We start from the raw sequence: 15340 nt of genomic DNA, 5'->3' as shown, positions 1-15340 counted from the left end.
GTAAAAAAAAAGAAAAACAAAGAAAGAAAAAAGTAAAAAAGAAAAACAAGTGAGGACTTTCAGGGCTTATCCTGAAAAATATGGAAACTGGAGGTGTTCAGTAGCTCTCTGGACCAGGCTTTTTGTCAGGGAGTAGCACTGATGACAAAACACTTTGAGCTGAGGATTCATCCCAGCATCCCTAGAAACAAGGAACAGAGGTGTTACTGTACCAGGGCTAACTAGGACATCACTTAGGAAGGGACGGTCCCCTTTGCAGCAACCAAGGCATAACACGTCTCCCAAGAAATGTACAAAAACATGTGTTCCCAGGAAATTTCTTCCTTTTCTCATATGCTGTTCACTTTAAAGTCTATTTCTACAAACACTTGCTGCTTGACTTCCTTCCTGTCACCACAAGGAGTCCCATTTAATTAACCTGGCAGCCTAAGGTGGTGAAAATAGATTGCAGCTTGTAAGTGTGGAGATTGACAGTCTCTGCAAGCTGCTTTGGTTTGCTTAGCTACAGCAGTTATTGTTTCTCAATTATTTTGATGGTATGATTCCAGGTTGTACATCCAGTGGCCTGGCTGCAGCTGCAACAGTAGTTGAGGACAGGGAGGGAGTGGGCTGTGTGTGACATGGAGCATCAGCAGTTCACTCCTCCACGTCTGTGTTATATTGGGTAGGGAATTGCCTCTGGCTAACGACAAGCCTTCTTAACATTTTCCTCTGAGAAAACAGATGATCAAATGCAAGAAAGCCTACTCATTAAAACAAGTCCTGGGAAGGTTTTGTTCTTTTCAGACTCATCCCTGTGTTTGAGTACCTAGAGAACCAAGAGTACCTATATTGACTGAATATAGCATCTGTTTACCATCAGCTTTGTCTGAAACTACTCTTTTTTTTCCAAGTTAATGAAAATGGAGTTTGAAAACTGGTTCTGATTAGGCAGGTCAAATAGTGAAAATACACTCTAAGGCCAGAATATACCTCAGGATCCCATTGTAGAGCAAAACAGCACATAGAAATCACCAGAAGAGCAGAACATCAAAGCAGATGGGAGTGGCCTACTGGGTGCTACTGGCTCTGGAGGTGCTGCCATGGTGCTGCAAAGGAAGGTGCAAAATTTGTGGATGAAATTCAGCCATATGAATTTCTTTGCTAGATGGCCAGGCAGTAGAATTAGACCCTGGGCAAATATAAAAGAAGATAAAAAAGCCCCCCCCTTTTAATTTTTAAGGAAGTATTGTGTGGTGCACAAGAGTGATGGCGGCCCCAGCAAAGGTTTCTTTTCTGCATTTCTTTCTGCCTACTTCACAGTCAATTGCTATACTCCACTAGAGTATTTTCTTTCCCACTGCTATGAAGATAAATTACCTATTACCAAAGTAGCTATAAGGAAGGGAAAAAAATAGTGTCTTTTCCATCACAATGCAGTCAAGTTCTGTTGTAATTGGCAGCACAGCATGGTGGGTATGCCACTCCCGCCAGGTCCCTTGCCCAGCTAATCGAGGTCTGTTCTTTGTGTAAGATGCTGCTATTTGTGTTGGTCCATGTGAGTTTTTCAGTCTCTTTTTAGGGGCTGCCTTTCCTTTCCCTCACAGGAGATGGGCAGCCAGGGGGAGGAAAGGCAGTTGTCATCTCCATTTGCTGGAGTTAGTACTGCTGCAGTGAACGTGATTCCTTCTTATATGTTTGTGCACTTTTGTGGGTGCTGCAGGGTGAAACTGTAAATTCTAGTTATAAGAATAAAACATGATGTGCAGGAGAAGCAGGTAAGACAGAGATGTTAAACACCGGTATTTGGACGGCTGGGTGGGTGGGCATGTTACATGAGCTTGGCAGAGATATAGACAACGTGCAGCTCCTACTTTGGGGTTCAGGGGCAGGATCCAGAAATTGTGATGTCTGGACTTCTGTGCATATCTATATCAAGAAAGTGAAAACCTGTAGCAAGTAAGTCAGAAAGGGACTTTTAGCAAGGGTATGTTTTGACAAGGGGAAATGGCTTTAAACTGACAGAAGGTAGAGTTAGATTAGATATTCAGAAAAAATTCTTTACTAGGCTGATGAGGCACTGAAAGAGATTACCCAGAGAAGCTGTGGCTGCTCCATCCCTGAAAGTATTCAAGGCCAGGTTGGATGAGGCTTTGACCAACCTGGTCTAGTGGAAGGTGTCACGGCAGGGAGATTGGAACTGGATGATGTTTGAGGTCCCTTCCAATGCAAACCATTGTATGACTCCATGATCTATTCCAGCTGATACCCCATTCTGACTGGCCTGTCTCTCTGTTACACTCCGAGGGGGTGCCTGTATATATATCTATACTGATGTCAACTGGCCCATATCTAGGCTTCTTGTGCTCATCTGGCACAGTCAACTTGGCCACCTCAGAGAAGACCTGAAGCCATGCGTGGCTCACCAAGAGCCTACTCATACCTTTGTACCTCCTTGCCATACCTGCTACATTGCCAGCTGAGTCTTGTTATGATTTTGTCTTTCTCCTGTTAGCAGCTTATATAGGCTGAGCTGCACTGCTAGGGATTTTGTTTGGATCCCTCACATAGGTGACCAGGAATATGAATGTCTCCCTGCTCCATACATCTGAGGTACAAGGTGATCAAGCACTGGAACAGGCCATGGAAGTGGGTAGGCATGCCTGGATGTATTTAAAAGACGTGTAGATGTGCCAGTTAGGGACATGGTTTAGTGATGGGCTTCGTAGTGCTGGGTTAATTATTTGACTTGATGATCTTAGAGGTCTTTTCCAACGCTAATGATTTTCTGATTCTAAAAGTGTTTTGTTTTCTTGTCTCCCAGAATCACATCAGATCCACAGGCTGTCTCTTTTACATTACTCAGCCTGGAATTGTTTCTTCCTCCAGCACACAGAAAGTTGCTTTAGAAGAAATATTTGAAAGAAAAGCTCCTTTTCCAGTGTCTACTATAGTGCAGGTTTCTCCACTGAGTTTGTCTGTGAGGAGTCAAGGGTCCTGAATATTTTATTGATATCTGACTAGAGCCAGAATTTGGAAATGCCATGACTAGACCAAAACATGTGTTTGAGAAGTCATAAGATATCCGTTCCAAGTTTTACAGAGAAAGCTAATCTTCAGATTTAATATAAAAATTGAGTTTAATCCATTATTGTCATTGACTTAAAAACTGTGTAACACTTTCTGTATTGCTTTACCTCCAATACAGACACACACAGATTATTCCACTTTATATGTGCAGAATATTTGAGACTTATTGGAAGTTACAGAAAAATCCGAGGTTTATCTGACACAAGAATGCAGTCAGCATGTACACACATCTTTGGGGATTTAAATGCATTTCTTTTTAGCGAGTTTTAATTTGCATCCGTAGAAAAATTGAGACTCACTAGGAAGGATTAGCTTATTGTAATATACCAGGTGAGATGTAGGGTGGCTGCGAGATTGAATAATGTAATTTAAATTTTGTAGTGTAAGTGCAAACATGAGACGGGGATGTATATACAGGAAAATCAAGTCCAATATAAATTGTATAACAGTACCAGAGAAGAGAGCTGCAGGACTCATGAAATGTAAGGGCTTTCTTTGAAAATAATAATGTTAGTCAGTTCATTAAGTAAACAGAAGTGAATGGAGTATTTGATGTAATATTTTAAATAGTACTGGAAAGAGTAAAATAATCACAAGCTAAGAGCAAGGGTAGTTCAGTAAATTGCATGCACAGATTTCTTTTTATCCATTTCTTGCTTGTGTCCAACACAAAGAAGGTTAAAAAAATTAACCCTTATTGCAAAGAATTATTTCAGTATGCAGAGGTGTAGAATCTGGTGGCATTGTTCTGATCCATGTCTATGTGCATGTCTAGGTGATCAGGTATATGTATGTCCTTCATTGTAACAGAGAAATATGATTTTTTTTTAAATAAAATCTGCCATTCACCAGAGTATAGAGCCAAATTCCCAAAGGAAAAGGAACAATCTTTGTAATGTGTTACAAAACAAGAAAATACATTTATTTCCACTCCAGAGAGGTGTTATGACCCCGCAGAAAAATTAAAGGGGTAATTTCAAGAACCTATAGAAATCCATGGGAGAAAATGAGCCTTCACTGCAATAAGTATGAAATCTTACAGGGCCACAAACAATACAAACTCTCCCTTCTCCAACCACTTTAAATCTATTTATTGTCTTTTTCAAATGTATTAACCAAAGTAATAAGCTTATCTCACTTGGAAAAATAAAAGGCATAAACACTGTTATATCCTTGAGTAAAAGTGCTCTCTCAATCCGCTGTGGTCAATTGCCAGCCCCTGCACCCCATGCTGGCAAAAAAAGAGTCACAGAAGAGGAATGCCTTATGCACAGAGGGAGACCGTCCTGAAGGGTCTCCATCTCCCTCTCTGCAAAGTGAAATTCGTCGCAGGAGGCTCTAATTATCCTATGGCAAATTAAATGGCAAAAGCAGCATGAGCCTCTAAGACTCTGCTGTAGAGTGGAATTTTTAGTGGGGTTTTTGTTGTTTTGTTTTTATGTTCTGGCTTAATGCACAGCTCATCATTACCAGGCACTTGGTTATGCCTGTGCATTGCAGCCTGGGTGAAGAATCACATGGATGTGATCAATATTTCAGTACCTGAAGGGGTCCTACAAGAAAGATGGAGATGGACTTTTTATAAAGGCATATAGTGACAGGACAAGGGAAATAGCTTTAACATGATAGAGGGTAGGTTTAGATTAGATATTAGGAAGAAATCTTTTACTGCGAGGACGGTGAGCCACTGGTAGAGGTTGCCCAGATAAGCTCTGGATTCCCCATCCTTGGAATTGTTTAAGGTCAGGTTGGATGGGGCTTTGAGCAATGTGGTCTAGTGAGTGGCATCCCTGCCCATAGCAGGGGGTCTGGAACTAGATGATTTCGAAGGTCCCTTCCAACCCAAATTATTATGTGAGTGTATAATTCTTTGATATATTTCACCTTGAAAGCATGGGAAAAGTAGTGTCTTTTCCTAGGCAAAACCGCACAAACTAACAAGTAATAGATAGAAAAGTTCCTGAAAACTATAAGAACTAAGCTGAATTATCCTCTATCCTCTCTCCACATCCTTGGTTTGATATTGGCCAAGGAGTAGAATGTCATGCAACAAACAGATGCAATTTGCTTTTCTTCATTGTTCACAAAATCCTCACAAAGTCAAAGGCAAATAGAAAAGTAAGTTATCTGATCATAACAAACAAAGCATCAGCAGTTTGAATCTGTGTTTGGTAGTTGGGTTGTCTTCTCTTCAAGTTTGCAATCCCTTCAGCTACCAGCTACCTGTGGTGCCTGAAGCACTAATGCAAACTGTCAAGGATGGAGTAAATACCTTGTCTGCAAGATTTAACTTTTTGTAATAATAGAACATGATCCAAACAGTGAGCTTCAAAGCTAACAGAAACAGAAAGGTTTGCATGTATATGTCAAGGCACAATTGTGTATCTGTCTTTAGCTGTAAATATAAATATTGTGTGAGGCCCTGGCAGTGTAAGCTGCACAGCAGAAGCACAGCATCCACAAGCAGGGTCCTGCTCTGACTCTCCTGGTATCAGTAAGAAGCAGGACTGGGCCCTGGTATGTTAGAACAAGATAATGATACTGGTCAGTTTGGCTTCAGTATTGCTGAGAAACTGGCAATTTCAAATACGAAATACCATTGGAAAGACCAGTTGGGATTCAGGGGATCTGTCATGGATCAGAGCTGGGCATGTGTGATCTTAGCCACCTGATGTAAATCAATATATACCTTTTCCAGTCAGACACTTTAAAAAAAGCACATGCTTTCGTGTGTACACACAAGTATGGGTTTTTTCCTACTAAGGGAATTAGACTTTTTTGAACTTATTCAGTACTTTATATCCAACATTGGCTTTAGCTCATTCATTTAGAGCAGTCAGTCAAACTTTCTCCCTTCCTCTCCCATAATTTTCCTAACGGTACAGTATTAAAGGAATAATTTCTCTGCTTCTGCTGAGCACCTTATAACTAGCACCATGTTGATATTTACCAGCTGTAACACAGAAGAGTCATTTTTGGCAGCTAATGCATCTCTTCTATGCGTCCCTGTCACTCTCTTCCTGCTCCAAGACAGCTCCCTATGCATGAGATGAGATAGCGCTGTAAACTTCACAGTTGTGCTGAAAATCTTGGTGTAGGCAAAGATTTCTTAGCACTTTGGCATTTCCCTCAGCTGCCTGACTTTTTAGGGGTTTTTTATTGGTTTACAGAAGAAAACCAGAAAATACATGCTTGGCAAGCCCAGAAATCAAAATGTAAAGAGAAAGAAGAAATCTTATTCTCATTTTGTTCAAGTGTCATTATTACAAAGAGAATTTCGTTATTTTTACAGGCTATTTAAGATCTCTGAATTGTGGTCTTTGGCATTGCAGACAATAGACATTTTAACCACTTGTTTGTGAAATGAAAGCAAGATTCTCACCAGAATTTTCAACCTGTGGGTGGCAAAATTTCCTCTCTTTGAGGAGTTATGAGCTTCCAAGTTATTCCCAATCTATACAATAGGCAATAAAGTAAATTCAATAATGCCTACTGCTGTCTTTAGTGTTCTGATCTTCTTCCTTTGCAGTGCATAATTTAACATAAAGCTCCATCTACTACACAATATAATCTGGCCTGCCAGGAAAGTGCATTGTAGGATGACAGTTACATCATATAGTGAAGACTGAGAGAAGTATATATGTTTTTCCTGCATGGTTTATGGGAGTATTTTTATCTATTTTACTGTAATGCTTCAAGAAGTTTTTTTCTGTAGAATGAGCCTGCAGTTTTTCCTCCCCAGAGCCAACAGCTGAGCTCCTTAAGATGCCACACATGCTGTCTGGGGAGGAGGGAGACAAATGACCCCTGTAGTTCTTGTCACCTTCCTCTGGTCAGCTGGCAATGACTCTTGGAAACAAAGCATGGAACAAAAGTGATGAAATGTGCCTTTTCTTTAGAGTGTCTTTGTTTTGCAAAGACATAAAACCAGATTTTCCACAAACTGTTCTTATAGCCCCACAGACCAGCATCACAGAAGGATATGACCACCTGTCCTACTGTGCTTGGTATTCCCCCTGTACTCGGCACTGGTGAGACTGCACCTCAAATTCTGTGTTCAGGTTTGGGCCCCTCATTAGAAGAAGGAGATTGAAGTGCTGAGATATTTTTAGAGAAGAGCAATGGAGGGGGGGAAGGGTCTGGAGCACAAGTCTTGAGTGGCTGAGAGAGCTGCGGGTGTTCAGCCTGGAGAAAAGGAGGCTCAGGGAGGACCTTCTCACTTCTCGCTCTCTACAACTACCTGAAAGGAGGTTGTAGCCAGATGGGGGCCAGTTTCTCCTCACAAGTAAGACATGATAGGGCAAGAGGAATTGTCATCAAGCTGTGACAGGGGAGGTTTTGATTGGAGATTGGGAGAAATTTCTTCATGGAAAGTGTTGTAAAGCATCGGAAGAGGCTGCCCAGAGAAGTGGTGGTGTGACCAGCCCTGGAGGTATTTAAAAGGCATGTGGCACCTGGGGACATGATTTAGTGCTGGACTTGGCGGTGTTGGGTTAGTAGTTGGACCTGATATCTTAGAGGTCACTTTTTTCCCCTTTCCATCCTTAAATGGGAATTTCACCAAGATTTCTCTATCTTGAGTTAAAATTCTCTGCTACATAGTGACTGCTCAGAGTATATTGTTCACAAAATTTGGGAAGTACTACCTCTAACAGAGGGTTCAACTGCAGGATGGGTTGTTGGGTTAGGACAGAGTTATTAAATGCCTAGCTACTAACTGATGATTTCTGGCTTTCCACCCAGTTTTCTCTAGGGCTGTTGCAACAGTCAAGCCTGAATGACAAACATCCATTTAAAGCCTAATTTTGATGTTGACAGAGCAGATTTCCATTTAAATGGAAATCAGAATGGAAATATCCTCTTGATCAGGAATCTGTAGAAACAAAGACAAAGCCATAGGCTCACAGCACTGGTATCCATCTCTGCACTCCTGAGTACTTGGTTCCTTGTTCAGTGCACAGGTGGTAAACCCTGAATTTTGGTTGGTAAGGATGCAAAGGTCAATAGGATGGGAGAGAGGAGGCAAAAGACAACAAGGAACCCTCCACAGAAGGTGGCTCAAAATACCAGCACAGAACAGAAATTGGTGGGAAATGCTCCTCGTTTTGATTTTCCTGGTCTAAAAACGAGGGGGATGTATTTTATGTCACTGTCTGTATGTTTTCCACCCTCCCTTGCAACTTGCTGCAACCTTTTCACTGTGAGATATTCTCAATTGTGTCTATCTATCTATCTATCTATCTATCTATCTATCTATCTATCTATCTGTATTCATATGTATGTATGTGTATATATATACGTGAGCAATGATCTATAGATTCTGAGGTAATTTAGGAAGTGTAATAAATATTCCTAAGTGGAATATAAATTAATTCCGACTTAGAAAAGTTAGCAACATATGGTTTGTAAAAGACTGCACACTATTAAGAAAAGTAAGTTCTCTGTGCCAAACCTGCTCCATATTTTGCATGAGGAAATAGAGAAAAGATGTAGTGACCCAAAGACCCTGAACTGGTTCTCTGAGGTCGATGAAAACACTTTTAATATTCATACAAAACTTCAAGATTTAATATATTTATATATTAAATCTATACATATTGTATTATACATTAATATATCATCTATATACACATTAATATATAAATACATTAAATAGATAATAAATATTTATATATTTAATATATATTTAAGCCAAGACCTATTTTTTATTTGTTTCTGCACTTGTTGGCATCACCAGCATTGCCTGGGCTCAGCTGGTCTAATGTTGGCACCTATTAAAATGCACCTTTTAAAGAAAGATGATTGAATAGCTTTATAAATAAAATGCTTGGCTGGCATCATTGAAATATGATATGTGAACAAGAAAAGTACACAAAGCCCCAGAGTTGGTAAGATCAAATCACAGACAGCATATTGTCTCTGTTTTCAAGTGTTTTGAAAGGGGCAAACCAACCAGGATGCTGGGATAAGACTTTGATCCTCTCTTTGTAACCGTGCTATGCTTTTAAGTCTTCTTTTTGAGTGGCAAACCACTCATGAGTTAAGAAAATGCCACAGTGCAGTCCAGCATGAAAAAAACCCCACACCCCACAACAAGGTATAAATAATTCACTGATGTAGAGAAAGACTGTGGTGTTACAGGCTAAAGTTGACAAGAGAATTATATAGATATATATAAATATATATATATCATATAAATATAAACACGAAGATTTTATTCAGCAGTAACAATGGTGCTAACAAGGGAGAGTGCCTCTGTGTGTGCTTCACAAGGCTAGAAAACACTGTAAAATGTTCTTCGGAGACCTGCATGTTTTAGTTAGAAATCCCAGAATACAGCCCTGGAAATTCAGCCTCTTGGAATAAAGACACATAAGATGAGAAGAGCTCCTGAGCCACACACACACCAGACAAAGGAGAGCACATTCCAGCAGTGTTTTTCAAAGACCTTCAAAGGCTGATGAGTAAACAAAGAAAATACAGGGAAGGACACTAGTGGCTCTTTCACCTTCATGTTAGACTTGACAGAAAGGGAAGGAAAAGCTCTAGCATAGAAGGATCTCTAAGAACTCATCCCTGTGGTATCTATGAGTTTTGTAAGGACAATTGTGCTTGTGCAGCACCTCCTGCAGCAGGCAAGCGACCGCACACCAACCTTGCAAAGCAGACAGGGAACCAAGGTGCAGTGCTGCTAAGAGGCTTCCGCAAGGGACAACCATGGAGTTAATGGCAGAATAACAGAATGGTTTGGGTTGAAGGGACCTTCAAAAACCACCTAGGTCCAAGCCTACAGCCATGGACAGGGACACCTTGCACTAGGCGAGGTTGCTCCAAGCCCCATCCTACCTGGCCTTGAACATTTACAGGGATGGGGCTTCCACAACTTCTCTGGGAAACCTGTGCCAGTGCCTCACTGCCCACTGAGTAAAGAACTTCATAACACATTATCTAAATCTCTCCTCTTTTAGTTTAAAACCATTCCCCCTTTCCAGTCACTATCTGTCTGTGTAAAAAGACAGGAATTATTGGAAGTACTGGAAGGCATTCTAAGGTTTCTCTGGAGCCTTTTCTTCTCCAATCTGAACAATCCCATCTCTTTCCAGAAGAACAAGGAAAAAATTTCATTTGTCCTGGGTTTTCATTTTAAGACTGTGTATTTTTTCCTCTTGCCCAGATGAGTATAGATACTACATTTTAACAAGATGCTTAATCAGATCAATGGCTAAAGACAAACTAAAATGCCCACCCTAAAACCAGTAGCTAGGCTGAGGTGAACTTCATGGATCTTTAACACTGTATGACCTAGACTGATCTTCCCTGTTCCCAGAAATACTGTGAGCTGGAGCATCAGGAAAAGCAACATCCCTGTTTGCCACAACATTTTTAATGACATGGGAATTTTTGGAACTTCACCTCTGTGGTGCTAGACATTAAGCATTTCTCTATCAGCCCAGCAATGTACCGAATGCAAGTCTTTTAACGAGCAGAAGTGGATCGTGGCTAATTGATGTGATGAACAGGAATAAAAGAATCTCACTACCTTTTTGTTTGTTTAATGACACTTTCTTGGAAGCCTGGATTGTGCAACTAGAGACCAAACTCTCTGGGCTGTGGATTGCCCTTTCTAACTGAGTGTATCAGACTCAGCACAGCAGGATCCTGATAATTGCTACAGGGCTTGAGGTGTTACTGAAGGAAAAGCCATCACTGAAGTACCAAACATGACAATTAATATTTGAATTATTTACAGACCACAGGTGGGCTGTCCATATGCATCCATCCATACACTTATAATCTGCTTAGTATAACATTCTGAAACAAACTTTTTTTGTACGTGAAAGATGATGATCCATGGTAAAGCTTCCCACATGAGCTGAAATAGGAATTCAAGTTTGAAATGGAATTAATGTGTAAGGAAATTAACAACTATTATTTAGGGCTGCATCAGCACGGTTAGGGCAGAAAATGATACACCCTTTCCCTGCAATGAGAGTGGAGAGGATCGTTCTATCCCACAGGCTGAGAACCTTGATCCAGCATCTCTGCATCCAGTCTCTGATTTCTAACAAGAAAACAAAACCTCAAGCAAAAGTGCAAAGGCAAAAACGTATGGAAGGTCCAACAAATTTGTAATCAAAGCAGTGTGTTGCCATTTCTGAACCCCTAAAAAAGTAGAGTGAAAACCCCCCAATATTGTTTCAGGGTAACTGTGCAATGAAAAGCATTCAGCTATTTACATTTCAAGGGCTGTTAATCTGGGGGAAGCAGCACAAGAGGTAATTTCACCCTAATTGATAGTCTATTGATATAAAAATCTTTTGAATATTAGAAGTATATAGAGAAGCAAGGTCTATATGTCTGTGTTTGCAACACGTGTCCATCACCTATCTGTGGTTTTATCGGGCACCAATCACCATAGTAACCCCACAAATCCCCCAACACTGCCTTGGAACCATCCAGATCTGAAAAAAAAAACTAAGAGCACAACCACAGCTTCCCAGCCCAGCTCACAGAGCTCTGCATCATTAACCATCAGGTAATGACCAAGTCCTAACTGCTTCATCTCCCTTAAGTATATGAAGATTGTTTCAAACAGCTAAATACAGTGCTTGGAAATAACAGCCCCACTGAAATGGCCTGTTAATGAATGATTCATTAGAGTGGCAGCGGTAGCTTTCGCTGGGATCACTTCTTAATTAACAACCACTAACTAGTTGATGTCTGTGTAAAAATGAAAAAGAAAAAATGACCTAAATATGTTGACTTTTATTTTTTTGTGTGAAATTTTAGAAGTCTGTTGATGTACCAGTTCTCCTCCCATAGCGGAGCTATTCCAACACTGATTGGCCTGAACAATGTGAGATGTGATCTGTGTTGCTCTCTCTGTCCACATTTTCATGGAGGCACATTGATGCTAAAAGGCTGCAGCGAGGGACAACTGTGAAGTAAATGGCAAAATCACAGAATGCTTTGGATTGGAAGGGACCTTAGAGATCATCCAGTTCCACCCCCCCTTCCATGGGCAGGGGCACCTTCCACTAGACCACATTGCTCCAAGCCCCATCCAACTTGGCCTGGAACACTTCCAGGGATGGGACTTCCATAGCTTCTCTGGGTAACCTGTGCCGGTGCCTCACATCCCTCTCAGGAAAGAATTTCTTCCTAATATCTAATCTAAACTTCCCCTCTGTCATTTCAAAGCCATTCCCCCCTGTTCCATCACTGCATGCCATCCCCAAAACTTCCTCTCCAGCTCTCTTTTACCCTCTTTAGGTACTGAATGGGGCTCTAAGGTCTTCTCCAGGATGAGCAACCCCAGCTCTCTCATCCTTTCCTCACAGGAAAGGTGCTCCAGCCCCATGATCATCTTTGTGGCCTCCTCTGGACTTGCTCCAACAGGTCCATGTTTTTCCCGTGCTGAGAACCCCAGAGCTGGATGCAGTACTCCTGGTGAAGTCTCACAACAGCAGAGTAGAGGAGGAGAATCCCCTCCCTATGCTGCTTTTGATGCAGCCCATTGACTTTCTCGGCTGCAAACACTCATTGCCAGCTTCCCTGTGTGTTTGCAGAAAGCCTCTGCAAAGGGGTGTCCTCTTTGATACACCGTGGACCAACAGACTTCATTATGGGCATAAAAAGCCCGTAATTTTGCATGATGTCTGCTTATTCGTGCATCTACTTATCTGTCCTAATAATACTGACTTACTGTCTTCACCTGCTCCTCCTCCCTGCCATAAATCCCAGGAAATGGAAGAGACGGAATCTATGTTGCATAGGCACAGATTCAAGGCTGAAAAGACTCATCATGAATAAATGTGAGGAAATATGAAGCAAACCTGTAGGAGACAACAGTTTGTCCATGGTATTCTTATGAAAACTGCATGCATGGATGCAGGTCCAGAGACAATATTCTGTATTTGCCACACATTGAAAATTAGCTCATGAGAATATTACAATCCTTGATTTCCAGGTGTTTCCTTGCCTTTTAGTCTATTCCCCAGTCAAAAACAATTGACATTCCCCTATTGCCAACCAGGAGGTGGATACCACCAAATTACCTCAAAGCCTTTTGAGTGTGAGCTGCCTAAATGAAGGAGTTTGGTGCTGATATGCACACGGGGTCCCATGTCATTCTCCCATCTGCTGCTCTCTTTAGGCTGACCTGGAAAGCCTTTCTCTACCCAAGTTACCTTCTCCTGCCTTAACCAAACCAGCCCTGCCAAAAAACCTCAACTACTGGTTTGCAACACAACAACAACAACAAATTATATCTAGCATAGGGGGAGAAAGGAGAAATATGGCAAGTCTGAAAGAGAGGCAAGTGGAATGTGAACCCAGTCTGCACTCAGAGCGACAGGGGAGAAAAATCTATTTGGCACCCTAATCTACAAATGAGCTCTTGATAGGATGAAATGAGAAAACAAACTGATGGGAAAGGGAGCCGTTGTGTGGTTGCTGGTACAGCCACATGTTTACCTCTAAGACATGGTAATTACCACCAACTCTGTGCTTTGGGTTGGTTGTCAGACAAAACACCGAAGCCCATATTCAGTCCCTCCATTGTCCTCCCTCAATTCCTCTGCCACAGTTTGCCATGAGGACCTGTCTTGCACACCCCTCACCCAGCCACCTGCCTTGCTGTGTGTGGGCACAGAGAAAACTGTTTATTTATTTTCTCTCCTCTGAATTGCATTTTGCCCTTTTTTTCCCCTAAAAGTTATTGATCAAAGAGTCAGACAGGGAAATCTCCCTGTGCAGGGGCCACTAACAGCCACATCAATTTGCATGGAAAACATATTTTAAAGCATTTTGCTGTTGTTCAGATGTGGCATCTTGTACCAACCCTGGAGAGACGCACAGGGAGAGGTTTGCTGCAAAAAGAGAAGTTTAAGAGTTGCTTTTGCTTTGCTCCTCTCCTTTTTCTAATTCCACATTGGTCATGTCAGGTGGGAGCAGCTCTACAGCCCCTCATCCACAGTGTGTAGCTTTAGTGCATCTAGATCTGGAAGCAAGTGATTTTTACAGGGTCATGCTGTAACTCAGGAGCAAAGCAAGTAAACAACTGAGAATTCTTGATATGTCTTTCATGACCTTGCTACAAATAAATCCCCTCACTGCCTGGAAAAGGGCAAAAAGGGAGCTAAATTCCTCCTAGTACCTAGGGAAAAGGAAAGATATTGCTAAGGAAGGTATTGTTCAAGATATTGAACAATGGGTTAATGAGGAATAACAGGGATAAAACTAGAAGCACCTTGCAGTTTTCTGGAAGTACATGAAAGGATTTTGAAGCTGGGACAGCAGTGTAGGATTTCCCTACCTGAAGGGCAGCAAGGTTTAATGTAGGATGGGGAAACCGGAAATTGGAGGTGGAGCAAAGTATATCTTGAGGCAATGAGGGAGGTTTGGATATGTGTGAGCATGAATTTTCAGAGGAGACTCAACTCTGCAACATCAGCAGAGGTCTGGGAATGGTGTGCTTCTGCTCTTCTTCAGACACAATCTAAATCTGCTCAGCAGAAAACACTGATCTTGCTGTAACTGACATTTTTTTACTTAAAATAATGCTTCTTTTCTTTTTTTGTCTTGGGGCATGAAGCCAGCTTCAGTTCTTGCCTGGGCCTTGCTTCAGCACAACTGAAAATTGTCTAGCAAACTTATCAGTTTACATATGCTAATATGATGAATTCTCAATATGCTCTAGATGAGGCAAGATTTGTAATACAAAAAAACCCCCATTTTTGATGGCATAGGAAAATCACTTTCACCTGTAATAATGAAAAAAGACCGTAAATAAATTCTACTTCATTGTTCTTATCTGTCATGTTATATAGAGTTATGCAAACGATAGGACATTTGACGCACAGCATTTCCTAACTCTGTGAAAGCATTACAGACCTGAAGCTATTTTTTCTCTCTATGGTTTCATCATCCTCACAATGGCATTTGGATGAGGAGGGGTGTGAGTTTCTTGGCCATGTCAAATAACTTAGAAAATGTAATTCTTAATAGTTTTAGAAGTGCCTTAAACTTTTCAAAGCCTCAGATGGTTCCAGTTCTGGGCCCCTCAGTTCAGGAAGGATATTGAGGTGCTGGAGTAGGTCCACAGAAGAGCAACAAGGCTGGTGAAGGGACTTGAGCACAAGTCCTATGAGGAGAGGCTGAGGGAGCTGGTGCTGTTCAGCCTGGAGAAGAGAAGGCTCAGGGGAGACCTCATCACTCTCTACAACTCCCTGAAAGGAGGTTGTAGGCAGGTGGGGGTTGGTCTCTTCTC

At 41.5% G+C, this 15340-nt stretch overlaps 1 protein-coding gene across 9 annotated transcripts in view; it reads right to left on the bottom strand.

The window, feature by feature from the left end:
* The window catches only part of TENM4 (teneurin transmembrane protein 4), a 599346-nt gene that overhangs the window by 305645 nt on the left and 278361 nt on the right, over positions 1–15340 (bottom strand). The window lies entirely within an intron of this gene.

Source organism: Corapipo altera, unplaced genomic scaffold (assembly GCF_003945725.1).
Source record: "Corapipo altera isolate COAL_440 unplaced genomic scaffold, ASM394572v1 0, whole genome shotgun sequence".
In the NCBI taxonomy this organism is placed as follows: domain Eukaryota; kingdom Metazoa; phylum Chordata; class Aves; order Passeriformes; family Pipridae; genus Corapipo; species Corapipo altera.
The sequence above is the reverse complement of the archived record's forward strand: the minus strand, read 5'-3'. Positions and strand labels throughout refer to the sequence as shown.